The 19,147-nt window shown below is 40.2% G+C and overlaps 1 protein-coding gene across 5 annotated transcripts in view; it reads left to right on the top strand.

The window, feature by feature from the left end:
• The window catches only part of TMEM44 (transmembrane protein 44), an 87,836-nt gene extending 68,968 nt beyond the window's left edge, over positions 1–18,868 (top strand). For 2 of the 5 annotated variants that reach the window (XR_010383919.1, XR_010383921.1), the window contains 4 exons: positions 7,931–8,081; positions 15,308–15,416; positions 15,891–15,956; positions 17,805–18,868. The gene's annotated coding sequence lies outside the window, so the exon portion shown is untranslated. Of the gene's footprint in view, positions 1–7,930; positions 8,082–15,307; positions 15,417–15,890; positions 15,957–16,312; positions 16,630–17,804 lie in introns of those variants that run through there. The other 3 variants (XR_004137321.2, XR_010383927.1, XR_010383928.1) reach the window with 2 other exon arrangements.
• Positions 18,869–19,147: the final 279 nt, after the last annotated feature.

The raw sequence follows: 19,147 nt of genomic DNA, 5'->3' as shown, positions 1-19,147 counted from the left end.
TGTGTCTTCTTCCTCATCGTCTGGCACTGATTCGAAAGCAGTCATCCCCATCAAGTCATCTTTTGTTAATTCCTCTGGTGTGCTGTCTGTTAGCTCTTGAATGCCTCCAAGATCCATATCTTGAAACCCTTCAACCCCTACCTTTTATTCCACATTCACAATCTCTTTCCTGGTTTCCGTGATAGGCTCTGTCATAAATCCTGTGAAGTCATGCACAACATCTGGGCAGTTCTCTCCAGTAGGAATTTATTGTTTTGAGCTTGGTGGTTAATAATGGCATCTTCAGTGGTGTAATCATTCCAGACTTTCACGATGTTCTCTCTGCTCGGGTTCCCTTCTGGAGTGTTGACAATCTTTCCATAGGGTACCATGTGGAATGAGCCTTATGGGTCCTTATGACCCCTGATCTAGAGGCTGAATTAGAGACGTTGTGTGTGGGGACAAATAAACCACTTTGATGGCTTCAGTATTGAACTCATGAAGTTCTTGGAGACCAGGGGCATTGTCTAACATCAAAAGAACTTTAAAAGACAGTTCCTTACTAGTAATGTACTTCTTGACTTCAGGGACAAAGCATCAGTGGAACCAATCCAGAGAAAGTGTTCTTGTTGTCTGAGACTTCTTGTTATACAACCAAAAGACTGGCAGTTGGTGTTTATCTTTTCCCTTCAAAGCTCAGGGGTTAGCAGCTTTATAGATAAGGGCAGTCCAGATCATGAACTCCACTGCATTTGCACCAAACAGTAGAGTTAGCCTATCCTTTTGTTTTTTTTCAAATTTCAGACCTTTTTTTTTTTTTTTTTTTTACTTTTTTGTTTGTTTTTTGGGGGGAGGTAATTAAGTTTGTTTGTTTGTTTATAAGTGGAGGTATTGGGGATTGAACGCAGGACCTCATGCACGCTAGGCACCCGCTCTACCACTGAGCAATACCCTCCCCTGCTGTTTCCAGTCTTTGGCTGTGCATTGAAGGATGAATAGGAGTTAACCAGGTAAAGAAAGGTTGTGGATTAAATGGAATGAAAAATGTGTACAAAGGTACCAAGGCAGAAGAAAGAAAAGTCAATTCAGGGGTCATGTGAGTAATATCAGATGGCTCCACCCAAAGAGCACAGGAAAAGAGAAGCTGGAGCGAGTTCAGGAGTGGATGGTGTGGATGTTTGTTTCCCATTTTGTCTTGTTAAGACACACACACACACATTGCATTTGGCTTCCCCCACTTTACTAACCTTTGGTTTCTAGTGGAGTCTAGAAGGGGGAATGTTTCTCATTAAGAAGCAATGCCTAGACGTTGCCTAGGGGCCCCCTAGTCAACTCATCAGCAAAAACTCAGGAAAGGTTGAGAGGGATTTATTATGAATAACAAAAGACTTTCCTCTCACCCCCATCACTCAAGAAATTATAAGGGTTTTAGAAGCTCTTGTATCAGGGAACTGGAGATGAAGACCAAATATCAATGTATTTCTTATTATATCACTATATCACACCTTCCTGTTATTTGCTAAACATAAGAAGTAGGTGCCATTTTTTAAAAGTGAAGAGTTCCTGGGGGTGGGGAGGGAAGGTGGTTATAGCTCAGTGGTAGAGCTCATGCTTAGCATGCAGGAGGTCCTGGCTTTAATTCCCAGTATGTCCATTAATAAATAAATAACAGAAAGGCTTTGTATATATACACCATAAAATGCTGTATAAATTGAAGGGCTTTGCTCCATTTGTGTATACAATAGACCTAGAGCTTAAAGTGGAGGAGAAACGCTGGCCCTCCTCATTCCACCTGTCCCCCCCATACAATTGGCCTCTGCTGGACATGTTTTCAAGGCAGTAAGCAGTTTCTGAGGGCCTGCAATGTGCCAGAGGCTGTACTGGGCACCTAGGAGGGAAATGGAAGATTGTGAAGACTCTTGCCTTGTAGGGAAGTTTATAGCCCGGGGGAAAGGAACAGATGTATAAAAAAAAAAAATCACACTAATAAAAGGAATCAATGATGCGTTGAAACAGACATGTAGTAAAGCTATGGAGAAAGGGGGTGGTGCTAATTTTGCCTGGAGCAAAATTGAAAGGAGCTCTGCAGAATGGGAAGGATGTCCAGGCAAAGTTTGTTTCTTTCTCCCTTTTCGTCAAAGGAAGAGAGAATTCCAGGGTTCCTCTACTCTGGACTTACCACCTGGGCTCTGTACCAGCTACTCCAAAAAGAGAAAAGGCCATGTCATTCATTCATCCCTCTCCCCGGTACCGGATGAAGTAGCTAATGTGTGCCAGGAGCGCTGCCCGCTGGGCCTTTTCTGGCTGTTCTCTCTAATTCTGGTAACAACAGAATTGTGGTTGAGTTGAGCATTAGCCCCATTTGCCTAAGGAAACTGGGTTCGGAGCTAGGACTTGTCATGGTCACATAGCTAGACAGTGGCTGAGCCAGACTGGTGCTGACTATAACTTTAAAATCTACTGTCTCCCCTCTACTCCACACAGCTGCCTTGGGCCTGTGTCATAAGGCCGTGCGATGTTGTGTGGTGCACTCAAGCATACACACATAGCAGACATTTGATACTTGTGTAGTGAATAAATGGAAAAATGAAGAAAACAATAAAAGACTAAACTTCCCAGTATGGGTGGCTCCTAGGAAACCTGCCCCTGCATCCTGCAGAATGAATTCATCTTCCTTGCTATTGCCATACCAACAGCCAGACCCCGGGGTGCAGAGGGACTCCCCTCAGGCACTGTCTGGTGAAGTGTAGATGTGCCCAGTCAGAAGCCATGCTTGTACCTGAAGAGTCACGGCACCACCTCTCGTCCTTTCTGCTAGACTTTGTCACCATCTGCTCTGGGTTGTCACCACATGTGGAAAGATCTTTCTTTGCCTACAAGGCTGTAAGCTTCCTAAAGATAGGAGTCCCATCACTGTTACCAAACTGAACTTGGGTCAGCTTGCCAAATGCACAGCAAAGCCAGTCTGCTGACACCAGTGGGTGGTGATGAAAGAAAGTACAGCTTTTATTGCAAGGTGCCAAGCAAGGAGAGTGGGGAGCTCATGCTCAAAAGATCCAGACTCCCTGATGGCTTTCAGGGAAGGGTCTTTAAAGGTAACACCATTACGGGTGAGGGTCACAGAGTGCATGAGCAGCTAGTGGACATTCTTCTGATTGGTTGGTGGTAAGGTAACAGGGTGGTATTTGGGGATCTTAATCATCAACCTTCTGGTTTCCACCAGTCTGGGGTCTACATGCTTGTGGAAATATGTGGTCACCATTCTCCACCAGGTTGGCGAGTTGGGGGAGCGTGTCTTAGTTTCTGAAGAACCACCTAAAGACATGCGTCAGATTGTTATCTATGTCCCTTCAGGAGGAATTGGGAGTCCTGTGACTCTGTTTTTCTAATCATTAACTGTTTGAGTCTCTTTTTTGGAAACATGGGGAAGGCCAAACAAAAGAAGCAAGGGAGATGGAGAGGCTTTTGTACCCCAGGGGCCCTGCTGGGTTTCAGTACCCCCTTTTCTTTGATATTCCTCAATCCTGATGGGAACAGGAGTGGGACAAGAAAGGGGATACAGTTCGGAGAGAGAGGTTAATCATAAACTTAGTAGGGGAACTCGGTTTTAGGGGGACTTGGTTTCCTCACCACCCTGCTCCCCACAGTCCCTGGGACAGACACCCAACAGCTGGGGGAACTACAGCAGCTCTAAAATAGGGACCACCATCCACCACATTCGTAAAGATTTACTGAAGCAGAGTTGTGACTTGAAGCCCTTTAAAGTATAATGTCAAAAATGATACAAATTCTATTTACAAACCAAAAACAGGCTCATGGATATAGAAGACAAACTATGCTTACCAAAGGAGAAAGGGTGGGATAAATTAGGGGTTGGGAAATAACAGACATATGCTTACTATATATAAAATAGATAAACAACAATGACCTACTGTATAGCACAGGGAACTATATTCAATTTCTTGTAATAACATATAATGGAAAAGAATCTGAAAAGAAAACACGTATTATGTATGTATATGTGTAACTGAATCACTTTGCTGTACACCTGAAACTAACATTGTAAATCAACTACACTTCAGAAAAATTTGAAAAAAACTATAATGTCAAGTACAACTATTGTTATTATTAGAGTATGCACTTGATAAATGTTTAACAAATGATTAACCAAAGATGTGAAAAAAAGTGTGATGGGAATAAGTGTTCCAGGAATTCAGATTAATGTAGGGGGAAGGGTCAGTGAAGAAGGGAGACTGGAGGGTGGGAGGATTTGTCTGCATAGGAGTATGGGAATGGGAGTGGCAGTGGGGTAAAATTTCCAGAAAGGAAAAAAATTGCACCAGCATTCAGTTCAGCAACAAGCACTATTTGTTGGCAGCAACAGCCTGGTTGCTGGAGTCCTCTAAAGGATCCTATAAGGAAGCTGGGTTTTGGTAGCTCAATGACAGCTCATGCCGATTAAGAGTCACTTTGCGCTGGGCCCTTAGCTAAGTGTTTTATGTGGGTGACTTCCTTTAGTCCTCACAACAGCCCCACGAGGTGGTTACTGTTATGATCTTGCTCAACTAAGAGGTTAGGAAATTGAGGCACAGAAGTTCATTAACTTACCAGAAGTCTAGTGAAAGCCCAACCACGCAGTTATTTAAATGCCCAACTAGGACTTTGAACTTCCACAGTGGCAGAGGGGAGCTGCTCAAGGTTCATGGACAGAGAAGTAACATAGTAATATGGGTGCTTCAGGAAAAAAGCACTACAGTTTGGTAATTTGGACTTTGGCAACAATCTACCTGTTTTTTTTTTTAAAATACACTGCTACATCATTCTTTTTATTTTTTTTAGGGAGAGGGAGGTAATTAGGTTTACTTATTTATTTAATTAATTTTTAATGGAGGTACTGGGGATTGAACCCAGGACCTTGTGCATGCTAAGCTCACCCTCTACCACCAAACCACTGAACTATGCCCTCCCCTGCTGATCTGGTTTTTTTAAATCCCAGTTCTGCCGCTTGCTAGCTGTGCAATCTTAGACATATTATTTAACTGCTCTGTGTCTCTGTTTTCTCATTTCTAAAATCAGGGTAGTAAAAAATCCAAGGGTTTTATGAGGAGTAAGTGAGGTAACAAATGTAGAGCACTTAGAAACAGTGGTGGCACACATGTGTATGACAACCGTTAGTTATGATTAATATGTTAGTTATCTGCTGGATGGACTGGAGAGAGGTCAGAGGCAGGGAGGCCAGCAGGAGGCAAGGCTGAAGCAGCACTGCCCAGGGTGATGGCAACTGGAATAAAGAGTAATATATTTTAAAGTAAGATTCAGTAAGATTCATTAGCTGGAAATGTGGGATAAAGAAGTTAATAATGACCCTCAGATTCCCAGTCTCATTAACTGGGAGTAAAAGAGCTTCTGATAGCAATAGGAACTCGGAGAGGAGCTAGTTTTGGGGGGCCAAGACCATACTTTGGGAAGCCATGTCAAGAGGACCCTGGGTTCTATTGCTAGCTCTGCCACCAGCCCCCATATCACCTTGGCAAAAGTCTCCTTCCTTCTCTGGGCCTCAGTTTTCCCATCAGTAAAATGAACCTTTTATACTTGACATCTGAAAATTCTCTCTCGACTCCAATTCTACCTGAGAGGGCCCTGAAAAGAGAATGATGCTGATGATCTGGCTCAGGCTTTTTGAGGTTCAAGTGTAGGTGACTGGAGGAAGGCAATAATAGAAAAGGACTCCCCCTTTTACTTTCTAAAAAATTGGATTATAATTGACATACAACACTATGTTAGTTTCAGGTGTACAATGTGGTGATTTGGTATTTTTATACATTACAAAATGATCACCATGATAAGTCTATTTATCATCTGTCACCATGTCACCATACAAAGTTATGACAATATTATTGACTATATTTCCTGTGCTGTACATTTCATCCCTGTGACTCCTTTATTTGGTAACTGGAAGTTTGTACCTCTTAATCCCTGTCACCTCCTTTACTCAATCCACCACCCCTCTCTCCTCTGGCAACCACTTATTTGTTCTCTATATCTATGAGTCTGTTTCTGTTCTGTTTTATTTATTAAATCCCACATATAAGTGAAATCTTATGGTATTTGTCTTTCTCTGATTTATTTCACTGAGCATTATATCCTGTATATCCATCCATGTTGTTGTAGGGGCAACATTTCCTTCCTTTTATGGCTGAGTAAAATATATATACACACACACACACACACACACCATATCTTCTTTATCCATTCATCTATCAACAGGCACTTAGGTCTCTTCCATATCTTGGCAATTGAAAATTATGCTGCAATGAGTATAGGGGTGCATATATCTTTTCAAATTAGTGTTTTTGTTTTTTTGGAGAAATACCCGGAATTGGAATTACTGGATCATACGGAGTTCTGCTTTTAATTTTTTGAGGAGCCTCCATACTGTTCTCCATAATGGCTACACCAATTTACAATCTCACCAACAGTGTATGAGGGTTCCCTTTTCTCCACATTCTTATCAACACTTATTATTTGTTGTCTTTCTGATAATAGCCATCCATTCTAACAGGTGTGAGGTAGTCCCCCTTTCTTTATGCCCCCTTAAATGTTGCACCTCAGACCCTGCAATAGCATCCTCAGCCAGGCTCTCCAAAACAGCCTGTCCCAAAGATCTTTGCACCTTTCAGGAGATTCTGGGAAGCAGTGTCAGAGAAAGTCAAGTTCAATGTTTATTTGATTTAGATGCACTCTCTACCACTAGATTGGTTCCTGTCTCAAGCTTTGTTGTGCTACCAGATTAGAGAATAAAGGGAAGGTTGTTTTTAAAAGTTCATTGTCCTTAGCACCAGCATCAGGGATACAGCGACAGGGAAACTGGAACCCTCGGTGGTGGCAGCAGCCCAGGAGAGCTCATGTTTACCCAGAGGGCACCCCGACGGGGTGGAGCATCACCTGGCCAGACTCAGGCTGGAGCTGGCCCTAGGCAGGTGCGTGCGGCACACCTTCTGTTCAGACAGGCTGTGGGAGACCAGGCAGGCGCTTCTCTGAGAAGAGCTGCATCTTGAAATAGAGTTTCATATAAAGTAAAATAGAATGACAAAACCAAGGCTGAATAATGAACGTGCTGAATGCAGGCCAATCAACTTACATAGAAATAAACACCTGCAAAAACATTTTTTTCAAATAAAGCACTATTTCCACAACATAGCAGAAGAGTGCTGCACCGAGGAGGCGCCGCCTCCTCCTTTTTTTAAGCTGACAACCGTGCTTAGTCCACTTTCTTCAGGTCGGACAATAGTTGGAAATTAAATTTAGGAATTAAATTAATTCTAACATAGTGATTGATAGTCATTTAAAAACCTCTAATTGGCTCTCAGACTTAATGATTAGAGGCAACTTTGACATTAAGTAGGCTCTTTTAAGTTTACACAGAATCATCACTGTATGTCACTCTTGTCAGCAAATATTTATCAGGCATTTTTGTATTAAATAAGATCCAATTTGTTAAAAGTATTTCAAACACTTTAAAGCACTCTGCAAAGATGTTAGTGTGCTTGATGTAATCAGAGACTCCAAAAATATCATGCCCCACATTTTACAGATGGGGAAACCGAGGCCTTGAGAAGCAAAGACTTACCAACGATCTTTCCCTGTTTTTATATTCAATGTTTTTTTTAATTTGTATTTATTTATTTAAATTTTAGGGGGGTGTAATTAGGTTTGTTTGTTTGTTTATTAATGGAGGCACTGGGTATTGAACCTGGGCCCTTGTGCATGCTGAACAGGCACTCTACCACTGAACTATGCCCCCCTACATCTTTCCTTATTTTAAATGGTAGTGCCAGGCTGTGATGATTCAAGGAGATGAAACACAAGCAATTGACAATCTAGCTCAAGAGAGAGGTCACTGAGGAAGGAAATCCATGGTGTTTAATTCGTTTGTGCTCCATTCAAACAGCATACCTGATGCTTCTGAGGGTGAACTGGAAACCTAGGAGCCCCAGTCTTCCATGCAAGTTTGGAGAGACAGTAGTGGCACCAAGAGCAAAGAGGGCAGAGAAGTAAACACATGGCTCCCTGGAGAGATGGCGGGCTCCTGAAAACGGATGGTGTGTTTCCTGAAACAAGTGGCCAGTCTCTAGAGAGAGGCCTGGGAGGTCTCTAGGGAGACCAGCACCCACAGGAGACTTCAATGACTGGCTAAGTATCAATACAGAAAACATGGGGAAAGAGTGGGGCTTGGTGTGGGGAGAACCCATCCTCTGCCCAAATCATCCCACTGAAGTCAATCTCAGTGAAATAATCAGAAATATGGATAAAGCTTTATATGCTCCAGAATTCTTTGTAATTGCCTCTGTTCTCCTCATTTCTCTCTTCCCTCCTTTCAGCAGTCATACTGAAATACTTATAGTTCCTCTAAACATGCTGCATCCTCTTTCATTTCCCTAGGCCTTTATATATATTTCTATCGCCTTTCACTTTTCATTCTTTACCATCCTTCTAGAGTGAGCTAAGTGTCACTTCCTTCCAGAAACATTTTCTGTCACTAAATCTTTTGGTTAAATTGCGTCTCCTCAAAATTCACGTGTTAAGGCCCTGACCTCACCCAAAGCCTCAGACTGTGACTGTGTTTGGAGATAGGGCCTTTAAAGAGATGATTCAGTTAAAACGAGGCCCTTAGGGTATGATCACCCCATATGACTGGTGTCCTTCTAAGAAGAGGAAACTAGGATGCACAGACACTGGAGGTGCACACACACAGAGGAAAGGCCGCATGACGGCCAACTGCAAGACAAGGAGAGAGAACTCAGAAGAAACCAAACCTGCTGACACCTTCATCTTGGAGTTTTAGCCTCCAGAACTATGAGAAAATACATGTCTGTTGTTTGTTACCCAGTCTGTGGTACTTCTTGGTCCAAACGTTCCTCTTTGGGCTATGGTAACCCCTTGTGCCTCCTTTTGTCACCTTGTTTTAATTGTGGATGTCTGCTTCCCAGTTACTTTTCTTCCACCTTTTGAGTTCCTGGAAGTCTAGACTTACTAGACTGTTATATCCTCAAACCCAGCCCAGTGTCTGACTCCTGAAAGGAGTTTATTAAACTCTTGTTCAATAAATACAGAATGAATGAATTAATATGAACAAAACCAATAGGCAATGTAAATGATAAGCAGTGAGGAACAGGGTTAGCAAATTCTAGCTAATTCATATGACTAAAACAATGCTTACAACAAATTTTTAATAATATGGGAGAAGTGCTTATGTTCTTACCTTGAGTAAAAAAAGGTAGGATAACAGATTCTACCTTCAGGATAAGCACAACCCTATTAAAATGAATCAAAAGTAACTCACAGGAAATATGCAAACTGTTCATAGGCTTTATGGATTTGTTTGTTCTAGTTCTTGTTTCTTATTTTGGAAATTTGTACCCATGGTGTTTCCTACTGAAAGTCAATCTGTACTTACTTCCTTTGTTATGGCTCTCTTTCTGTATTTCAATTTTCTGGTTTCTTATTTCTGTTTTCCTAGACTAGACTATGAGCTCCTTGGAACAGGAGCAGTGTTTTTATACTATTGTCTCCCTGGTGCTTGGCACATTCTAAGTTACTAAACATTTAGTCATTCACTAAATAATTCTTCAATGAATCATGGCAACAACAACCATAAAAAAAGAAAGTTTTTTTTTTTAAAGGAAGCTTTCATTAAACTTTTTTCCTTATGTCTGGCAATCCAGAAATATGTGAGCAGAGGTGATGATGTGTCGTGATGAATGGAGGCCAGAGATGATTCAAATAACTCTGCATCGAAAAAAAAGGATGAGATTTGACCACAGAAAAGAGCAGGATTTTGTACTCTGGGAAAACTCTCTGAAAGTGCAAAATGCCAGGGATAGAGAAAGAAAACCTGACCATATTTTGCCTGTCTTTTTTTTGTCAAAATCCCTTTACCAGTCAGTTAATTTGTTCATCTAAAACTTGAGGTCATGGTGAGATAATACATGCATGTTTACAATGAAAATTACTAGCAAAACACAGAGCGTTTAGTTGCCACACTAACATTTTTTGCTCTCTGAAGCTTAGCCTCAATTTCTGGTGAAATTACTAAATTTTTGGTGAAATTACTCATTACTAAATGAGTTTAGTATGAATACCCAAATTCACACTTGTAGATGAGAGTGAACCTGTCTCCATAAATACTAGGTTAAAGTCTCCTTCCGAAGTTTAAAAATGGGAGATTGGAACTTCTCAAGCCACAGGTATGGAAACAAGGTCAAGATCAAATCCTGGAAGGACCATGGGCAAATCCTCACACTAAGTAAGAAAATTTATTAGAGTGTTTGAAGGTCACAGGTGATAAGGAAAAAATAAACAGTGGGACCACGTATTGTTGAGATTGCTGGTGGAGGGAGTTGCAGTATTAAACAGATGGCCTCATAGAGAGACCAGAGCAGAAGCGAGAAAGTGAGGCAGTTTGCCAAGCAAATGTTTGGAGGAAGCGCACTGCAGGAAGGATGAGCAGAGCAAAGGCCCTAAGGTCGTGTGTGCCGGCTGTACCAGAAGAAGCCCAAAGGGACCATGTGGCAGGTAAGCTGTGAACCTGGATAGGATGGTAGGAGGGGATAGCACAGGAGGAAGCGGGCAGGGAAGCAGATCAGGTAGGCTTTGTAGCCTGCAGAAGGACGGTTTTGCCTTTTCTAGTCTACACAGAACTAGAAGAGGTCAACTGACTGAACAGACAAGTTGGTTCTTTGAATAAGCAGAATGGAATCCCGGGAGTCAGATTTGGACTTTGCTCCTCTACCATTAAGTTAATTTACTCCCCTTGGACAAGGCCTAGTTCAGAGCTTCCATCTCCAGGGTTGAATTAAATCATTCCTAAGGCCCCTTTCTTTCAGTTCTAAGGTCCTGTGACCTTTAGGCACCCGTCTCCAACATGTGGCTTGAGCCATGGGGAAATGTCTTGTAGTTCAAAAATCTCATATCTGCAGCCATCAGACCTAAAGTCTTCAGACAAGCCTCTAGGCCTCAGCCCTTCTGAAGTCAGGGGACCTCCTTGAAAAAACTGGATAAGAACTACATAGAAAGGTAGAGCTACGTTTGCACACAGGTTGGTGCTCCCAGCTGTAAGGAGTTCATGGGGCCCGAGAAGCATAACCACAGACCCCTCACCCACCCACCCAAAGTGATCTCTGGGCTACTCTAAGAATCAGTGTATTAAGGAGGCTTGTTAATTTCCCCTCAACTTCCTATGAAATATGAAAGTGTTCCATACATTCAGAGAAATTGAAAGAATAGTCCAACAAATGCCTTCACATCTTCCATTTAAACTTTTTAAAATGTTAATATTTTACTGTATTTATTTTATCTATTTATCTTCTTGTTGTTGTTGACCTATTTGAAAGTTGCAGGTATCATGGTACTTTATCCCAAAATACATTCTGCAAGATGTCTCTTAAGAATATGGACAATCTCTTATTATACCACAGTGCCATTACCATATCTACGAAAACTAAAACTGATCCAAACGAAATTCAAAATTCCCTTCACTCTAAGAATCCTTTTACATACTACCAGGATTCCCATCAAGGTTCCCATATTGCATTTGATTATTTATCATGTTGGGGGGTCTATTTTACTCTAAAATAGTTTCTCCACGGTTTTGCTTTTGGGTTGTTTATTTTTAAGATACTACATTTTGGAAGAGTTCAGACTGGTTGTCTTATGGAATGCCCCCACTTTTGGATTTGAATGATTATTTCCTACTAGTGTCTAACTCATTCCTCTATCTCCTGCATTGCCTGTAAACAGGAAGTTAGATCTAATGGAAATTTGTGAGTTTTCATTAGATTAAAGTACAATGTAATCTGGGAAGGAGTAATCCATTTTCTAGGTATTGACTGAATTAAACACCGTTTTAAGTTGTTGGCACTTTAGGACATGCATCTCGTGCATCTAGGGAGAGAGAGAGGGAAGGAACTTCTGGCAGGGAGAGGAACAGCACTGAGTTTGGAGTTTAGCCCCAAAGTTGATCACATTCCCTCCTAAGTTTCCTCATCTGAAGTTTTGAATGATAATAATTTCCTTTTTACTAAATTGTTGGGCTCAAGTAAAATAATAGATCAGAATATTCTTTTTTGTGTGTGAAATGAGAAAGTAGCTCAGCTTCAGGGACTGACGTCCAGTTCAGAGAGTCCTTGATTCATCTCAAGTGAGCAAAGTATGAATCTATCCATCCATCCATTCATCCATCCATCCACCCACCTCCCTACCTATCCATCTAGAGTGATGAATTTTTGATGCTTCTTAAGAGTTATTGGAAAGACTGGTGGGGGTCAGTTTTTCAATAATGATTTAAGATTTAATCAGGGGCAATTTTGCCCTCCAGGGGACATTTGGCAAAGTCTGAATACATTTCTGGTTGTTAAACTGGGAGGCTGCTACCAGCATCTAGAGGGTGGAGGCCAAGACGCTGCTAAATATCCTACAACACACAGGACATCCCCCCCAGCCCCCAACCAAAGAATTATCCTGCTCAAAATGTCAGTTGTGCTGATGTAGAGAAACCTTGATCTAACATATGGCACAATTAAATATTGAACCTTGGTCCAAAATCCTGGACCAATCTTTCAAATGAATATTGGGATTTGAAGTGACTTACGCCAAAATTCCATGCCATAAAATAGAAAATTATGAATAGAAGAAGAAAAACAGAAAGAAAAAAAAGGAGATAGAAATATGTTAATCATTTCAATCAACATAATTGCTACTGGGTTCAACTGAGCTTTCTCCAAGAAATCACTATCAGTTGTATAATTTTGGTTATTAAAAAGGTTAATTCCCAAGGGACATTGCTTTTCTAAAAATAATTACAAGATATAATTTTCATAAAGTATTTTATAATACAGGGAGCAGTGAGTGACCTGATGATGAGATGGGCAATATTCTCAGTATTTGCACAAAAAACACAGAAGTAACTTCCATATGGCTATTTATGACAGCAACTTAGATAAAAACTATTGGGAAAATATTCAGACGAAACTCCATTAGGGTGATTCTGTGAGGCACTGGATTAATGTAATTCTATTTGGGGCCTTCTGGTCGTCTAATCTGATTAAAGAATTGAGTTCTGGTACCTGGAGGAATATGATTTAAGTAAAGGCACAACTAAACAATGGCCTGGATCCCTTATTATGTTATTTAACACTCTTTGTAAATACACTATTTAAAAAAATAACTTTATTGAGGTATTATTCCCATACCATAAAAATCACCCTTTTAAAGTATACAAGTCAATGGCTTATGGCATATACACAGAGTTGTACAACCATCATCACTAATTTCAGAATATTTTCATTACCCCAAAAGGAAACTCTGTACACATTGGCAGTTACTCCCTCTTTATCCTCCTGGGACCCCCTTCCCGAGTCCCTGGCAAACTCTGGACCACTTGCTGTCTCTGTGGATTTGCCTATTCTGGACATTTCATATAAATGGAATCATACAAGATGAAGCTTTTTGTGACTGCCTTCTTTTACTTACCATTATGATTTCAAGGCTCATCCATGTTTCATTCTTTTTATTGCCAAATAATATTCCATTATATACTCATTCATCAGTTGATAGACATTTGGATTGTTTCCACTTCTTGGTTATTGTGAATAATGCTGCTATGAACTTTGCCATGAATGTTTTTATCATGAAAGCACATTGAATTTTGTCAAATACTTCTTTTCCGTCTGTTGAGATCATGTGGTTTTTGTCTTTTATTCTTTTAACGTAGTATATCACATTTATTGATTTTTATATGTAAGATCAACCTTTACTTTCCTGGGATAAATCCTACTTGGTCATGGTGTAAAATCCTTTTTCCATGTTACTGGACTTGATTGTTAAGTATGTTAAGGATATCTGTGTCTATATTTATAAGGGATATTGGTCTGTAATTTTCTTGCAATGTCTGTCTGGTTTTGGTTATCAGATTAATCCTGGCCTCACAGAATGAGTTGGGAAATGTTTCCTCCTGTTTTATTTTTTGGAAGAGTTTGTGAAGAACTGGTATTCTTCTTTATTGTTTGTAGATTTCATCAGTGAAGTCATCTGGTCCTAGGCTTTTCTTTGTGGGCCTTTTAAAAATTACTAATTCAGTCTCTACTTGTTATAAGTCTATTTAGATTTCTGCTTCTGCTTGAGTCAGTTTTGACAGTTTGCATCTTTCTAAAAATGTATCCATTTTGTCTAGGTACCTAATTTGTTGGCGTACAATTATCATAATATTCCCTTGCACATCTTTTTATTTCTGGAATATAGGTAATGATGTCTGCTCTTTCATTCTTGATTTTGGTTAAGTTGAGTCTTCCTTCTTTTATTCTTTGTCATCTGGCTAAAGATTTGTCAGTGTTACCAGAATTTTCTAAGAATCAAGTTTTTGTTACATCGGTTTTCTATAATGCTTTTTTATTCTCTATTCAAGCTATTGTCACTCTAGTCTTCATTACTTCCTTCCTTTGTAGGTATACTATTAAATGTTTGCACAATATCCCATCATGTGGATGTGCTATAAATTACATTCAAATTTTGCTTACTATTTTTGGGCTTTAGGGTTTCCCTTCCTCCATTTTTCCCTTTATAAATGATGTCTAAGTGACCAACTCTGTGTAAGCATTTTCTCTGTTTCAAATTTTTGTACAGGGTTGTAGTTAAAAGAGAAGTGGCTTTGAAGGGACATGCTGGTTTACCCCCCTATTTTACATTGGACAAGTTATTTATCCTTAGGTTTCTTCATCTGTGATTCTTTCTTGGTACCTAGCTTATGTTATTAGGTTTCTATCATTGAAATATCTAAGGGAGAGGATGTGAACATTTCTAAAGAAACTTGATACATAAATAAATATTTTTATTAGTTCCTCTTATACAAAATAAGAAAAGGAAATAAATGCAAATATGTTAGGAGTCACTTCCAAAGTTCCAAAATAGGTATTTGAGGGATGTGATGGTCTTTTTCATTTGCCGATTTGGCTCAACTACAGTTCCCAGTTATTCAGTCAAACATTGATCTAGATATTGCTGTGAAGGTATTTTTTTATATGATTAAAATTCTTAGTCAGTTGACTTTTAAGGAAGGGAGATTATCCCAGATAATCAACTGGTTCAATCTGGGGAAAGGTCTTAAAAGAAGAGCTGACTCTTTCCTGGAAAAGAAGAAATCCACCTGAGACTTCCAGCCTACCTGAAAGAAAAAGTTAAGAATTCTAAACCTCCCTCTTCTATATTTATTAATGTTGTGGCGAATTTATTCAGTATTTATTAAATGGCTACTACCTACTGTTTATCGTTCTAGTTGCTGGGGCTACAGGAATGAACAAAATAGAGAAAATATCTGTCTGCAAGGAGGTTACAGAGCAACAATAACAATATTGACCACCTGCTACCACAGCCACATGACGGGGGTAAGAAAGTGCCGAAGACTAGACCTTCTCTCTTGGAGCCTGTAATTAGTCTGGGAATATTTTAATTGGCATGAGGGAGGGTGGAGCTGAGCATGATTTTTATTTGTAGGGACATAATTTCTAGTGAAGAGATAAAATCAGGTGTTTCAGAAACCCAAAGGAGCTATTAGGTATTCCTTGGAGGAATATTTCAGATCTTTAGGGTCCTGAGACTTCTTTAACTTCATGTATATTTTAAAAATGAAACTAAGTTCGTAAATGTATTTAAAGGGATCCTAAAGAAATCACATAAGCTTACAAAATTATAAAGGGAACTTTTAGTAAAGCCCCAAGAGGTTTCACTTTGGTTTTCTTTGCAGGCAATATGAGCTATTTAAGTACATTTAAGGAGTCTAGTGACAAAGAACAACGTGGAAATGGTGAGATGTGTTTGGTATTCTCCATCTTAACGCCTTGCTCTTTTTGTGCCTGCAGCTCTTGTGGAATTTGCAGAACCTCAAGCTGTTTGGACTCTGCTTTCTAGACTGGATTAGATTACAGGTAACTGTGGTGGAGGCATATTTTGGATCAACTCACTTTTCAAATGTTTCTGAAAGGAATTCTTTGTCAATTGGACTTCCATGCAGTCAATACTGTCTTAATTTACCAATTTTGGTGAGGCTTTTTTTTTTTTTTGAGGAAAAAAAAACAAAGAAGAGCAAATTTTTTTTTCTTTATTACTATAAAGAAGCAACTGTCTTCAGCAAACAGCTGATAACAGCCTTCTGGCAATCTTGAGATACTGACCCATGGTTTATGGTGGGATGAAAATCTATCAGTCTGCATGGGGCAATCACACCGGCCCATCTGAGCTACGATCTTTTCACCTTCACCAAGCAATTCTGTTTTGTTGCTAGGAGCCTAAAGGAAACATTCACCTGGAGCTGGGCTTGTCCCTCCTTTGCTCTTAGAAGCCAGAACTGCCAGCTCTGAAAATAGGTCATGAGTGACTCGCAGTCCTGGAGAGGCTCACAGGAAGTAGCTGCAAAGGTCAGGGGAAGTTTTTAACGACTATTTAAGAGGCCAGTGAATAATAGGCTTTCAGGAGTTTCTCTGCTTGGCACCTGAAACAGCCACGTGGAGGAGGAGTTGCCTCGGAGACAGAATGACACGTGTGGAGATATGAGCCTGATGCCTGGGTTCCATCCAGGAGGTGCCTTTGCTCTGCTGTGTAAAAAGCCCACAACTATATAGAGAAGTCATTTTGCAGAACTCAAAAGGATAATCATGAGGAATTTACAGGATTAACTTCAAAAACCCAATACGATATCCCCAAGTGGAAAGTTAAGGCTGGGATGAGCAATCTATGAATTGACTCCAACCCTGAGATGTTGGGGCCCATGAAGTCAGATATCTGTGTCTATTAATACATATTTTGGTGGATCATTTTTACTGAAGTTTACACCTTAGTGCTATTTCACTGGCACAACTGTTTTAGGACAAATGTCAGGGTATGGTCCCTGGGCACTACTAGGCTCTTAATAATAACCATTGTCTCACCCCTTACAAACAGGCAGGATACCACAGAGCAGGGGTAAGCCAACTTTTTTGGTAAAGGACCAAGTATTATAAATATTTTGAGCTTCTTGGTCATATGGTCTCTGTTACAACTACTCTGCTCTGCAGTCATAGGCAACACGTAAATGAATGAGTACGGCTATGTTCCAACAAACTCTGTAAAATCAGTTAGCTGATTCTGACTGGGGGCCCTAAAGACTGAAAGCCCAGACTTTGGAGCCAGGTTCAAATCCTGGCACTATTACTTGCTAGATGTATGACCTTAGAGAACTTAGTTAACTTCTCTATGCCTTGGTCTTTTCACACCTCTAAACTGAAATAGTACGTACCCTACAGTGTTGTTATAAAGATTAAATAAACAAATGTGTAAAGTACTTAATGCTTAGCAGATAGTAAGTGCTATACAAGTGTTTGTTAGATAATCAACCATCCTGTGAAGTAGGTAATATTATTCCTATTAGAATTGAAATTCAAAGAAATAAATACATTACTTCTAAGAAGGCTAAGATTTGACTTAGTTTTCCCAGGTCCAGTACAATTGCTCTTTTCTCATCAGAAGTGACATCATTATATCTAAACACATGAAAATTCCCTATAACAGCCTAAAACCACCATTTAAACGGCTGCTTGTATTTCTCCCTTCCCCGTCTACATGAGGACCTACTAGAAGCAATGGACCTACTAAAATCATTAGAGCAGATTGCTAAATTTTCAGGGGTTTTGTGAGCTGCCTAAACTGTCAGTGGCTTGAAAATGGCCGTGGTGGGAGTATTTACACCACGAAATTGGCAGGTGCTACAAATAAGTGCTTTTTTCTCTTTTTTTCTCCAGGAGGACTCGTTCACTAGCACATGACTGGCTATATGCCAGCAGTGAGCACTTCTCTGAGCAGGGGTCCTGTGATCTACCCAGCGAGTTGGTAAACAATATTCACAGGCATGTGATCCACTGTATCCTAGGGCACCGTGGCCTGAGAAGAATGCCGGTCCCTGCTTTCTGTCTCGTGGCAGAGACAGAAAAGATTACGTGCTTTGCTTAGCAACAGAGATGAAGTCAGTGGTGGCCCCTGGACTCTGATTTCTAGACGTCTGACTCACAGCTCTCCTCCTGTTCCTGTTCCAATACACACACACACACACACACACACACACACACACACACACACACACACACGTATGTGGTTCAAGCTAAACAGGGACAAGATGACCTAGGAGGAGCTAAAGGAAGGAGAGAGCTTGTTAGGCCAACATTATAAAGTACTTTTAATGGTACTTTTTATAGGAAAGGCAGCAAGTGCTGTGGCATGTTTATTTCTTAAGGTGAAGTCTTCCTGAACACGTGTCCTGTAATCTTTTGTGGAAGCAGCAGAAGAAATGCAAAAGAGGGCTGGGGTTGGTCAGAATGACAGTTCGACAAATCTCTTCCTCTTATGAAGTTGTGAAACTCATCTTTCTTCTCTATAAAATGGGAATCTTAGTCATTCATTGTTAGTTTGACATTAGGGTTCTGAAACTCAGTGATCACTTGGTATCCATTTACTCAGCATACTTATTACCAAGTACCATCATGTGCTGGTTCCTCCATTAGGTGCTGAGGATCCAGACATGGGTTAGTTGGGTCCCTGCTCAAGAGGAAATCAGAGTCTGGATGCTTAAACAGATAATCCAAAGAGTTTGGATCCCAGAGGCTGGATCACTATGGCTTCTTTTGGTCACACTGATGAAGAGTTTGACCCTGGAACCAAGTTGCCTGTGTTGAATCCTGGCTTTGTGTTGTTTATTAGCTCTGTGACTTTGAGTGAATTATTTAATATCTTTTCCTATTCTGTAAAATGGATAATAATGGTACCTGCTTCCTGGATTGTTCCAAGGATTAAATGAAGTAACACATGTAAAGCTTCCTCAGTTTCTTAATCTATAAAAAATCCAGATAATAGTAACTACTGCTTTTAATATTGGCATTGTTGTAATGGTCAGATAATGTGTGAAAGTACTTAGAACTGTAGAAACAAAAAGACAAATACAACATAGACAAATGGAAGACAGACACTGAACGGGTACTTATTTGATGTTGTAAATGCAGTGAAAAGGGTGCACAGAATAGGGATTCTTACCCTGAGAGTCAGGAAAGGCATTTAACGGATATGATGTTTGGGATGGTAAATTCATTCATTC

This window comes from Camelus dromedarius, chromosome 2 (assembly GCF_036321535.1).
Source record: "Camelus dromedarius isolate mCamDro1 chromosome 2, mCamDro1.pat, whole genome shotgun sequence".
In the NCBI taxonomy this organism is placed as follows: domain Eukaryota; kingdom Metazoa; phylum Chordata; class Mammalia; order Artiodactyla; family Camelidae; genus Camelus; species Camelus dromedarius.
The sequence above is the reverse complement of the archived record's forward strand: the minus strand, read 5'-3'. Positions and strand labels throughout refer to the sequence as shown.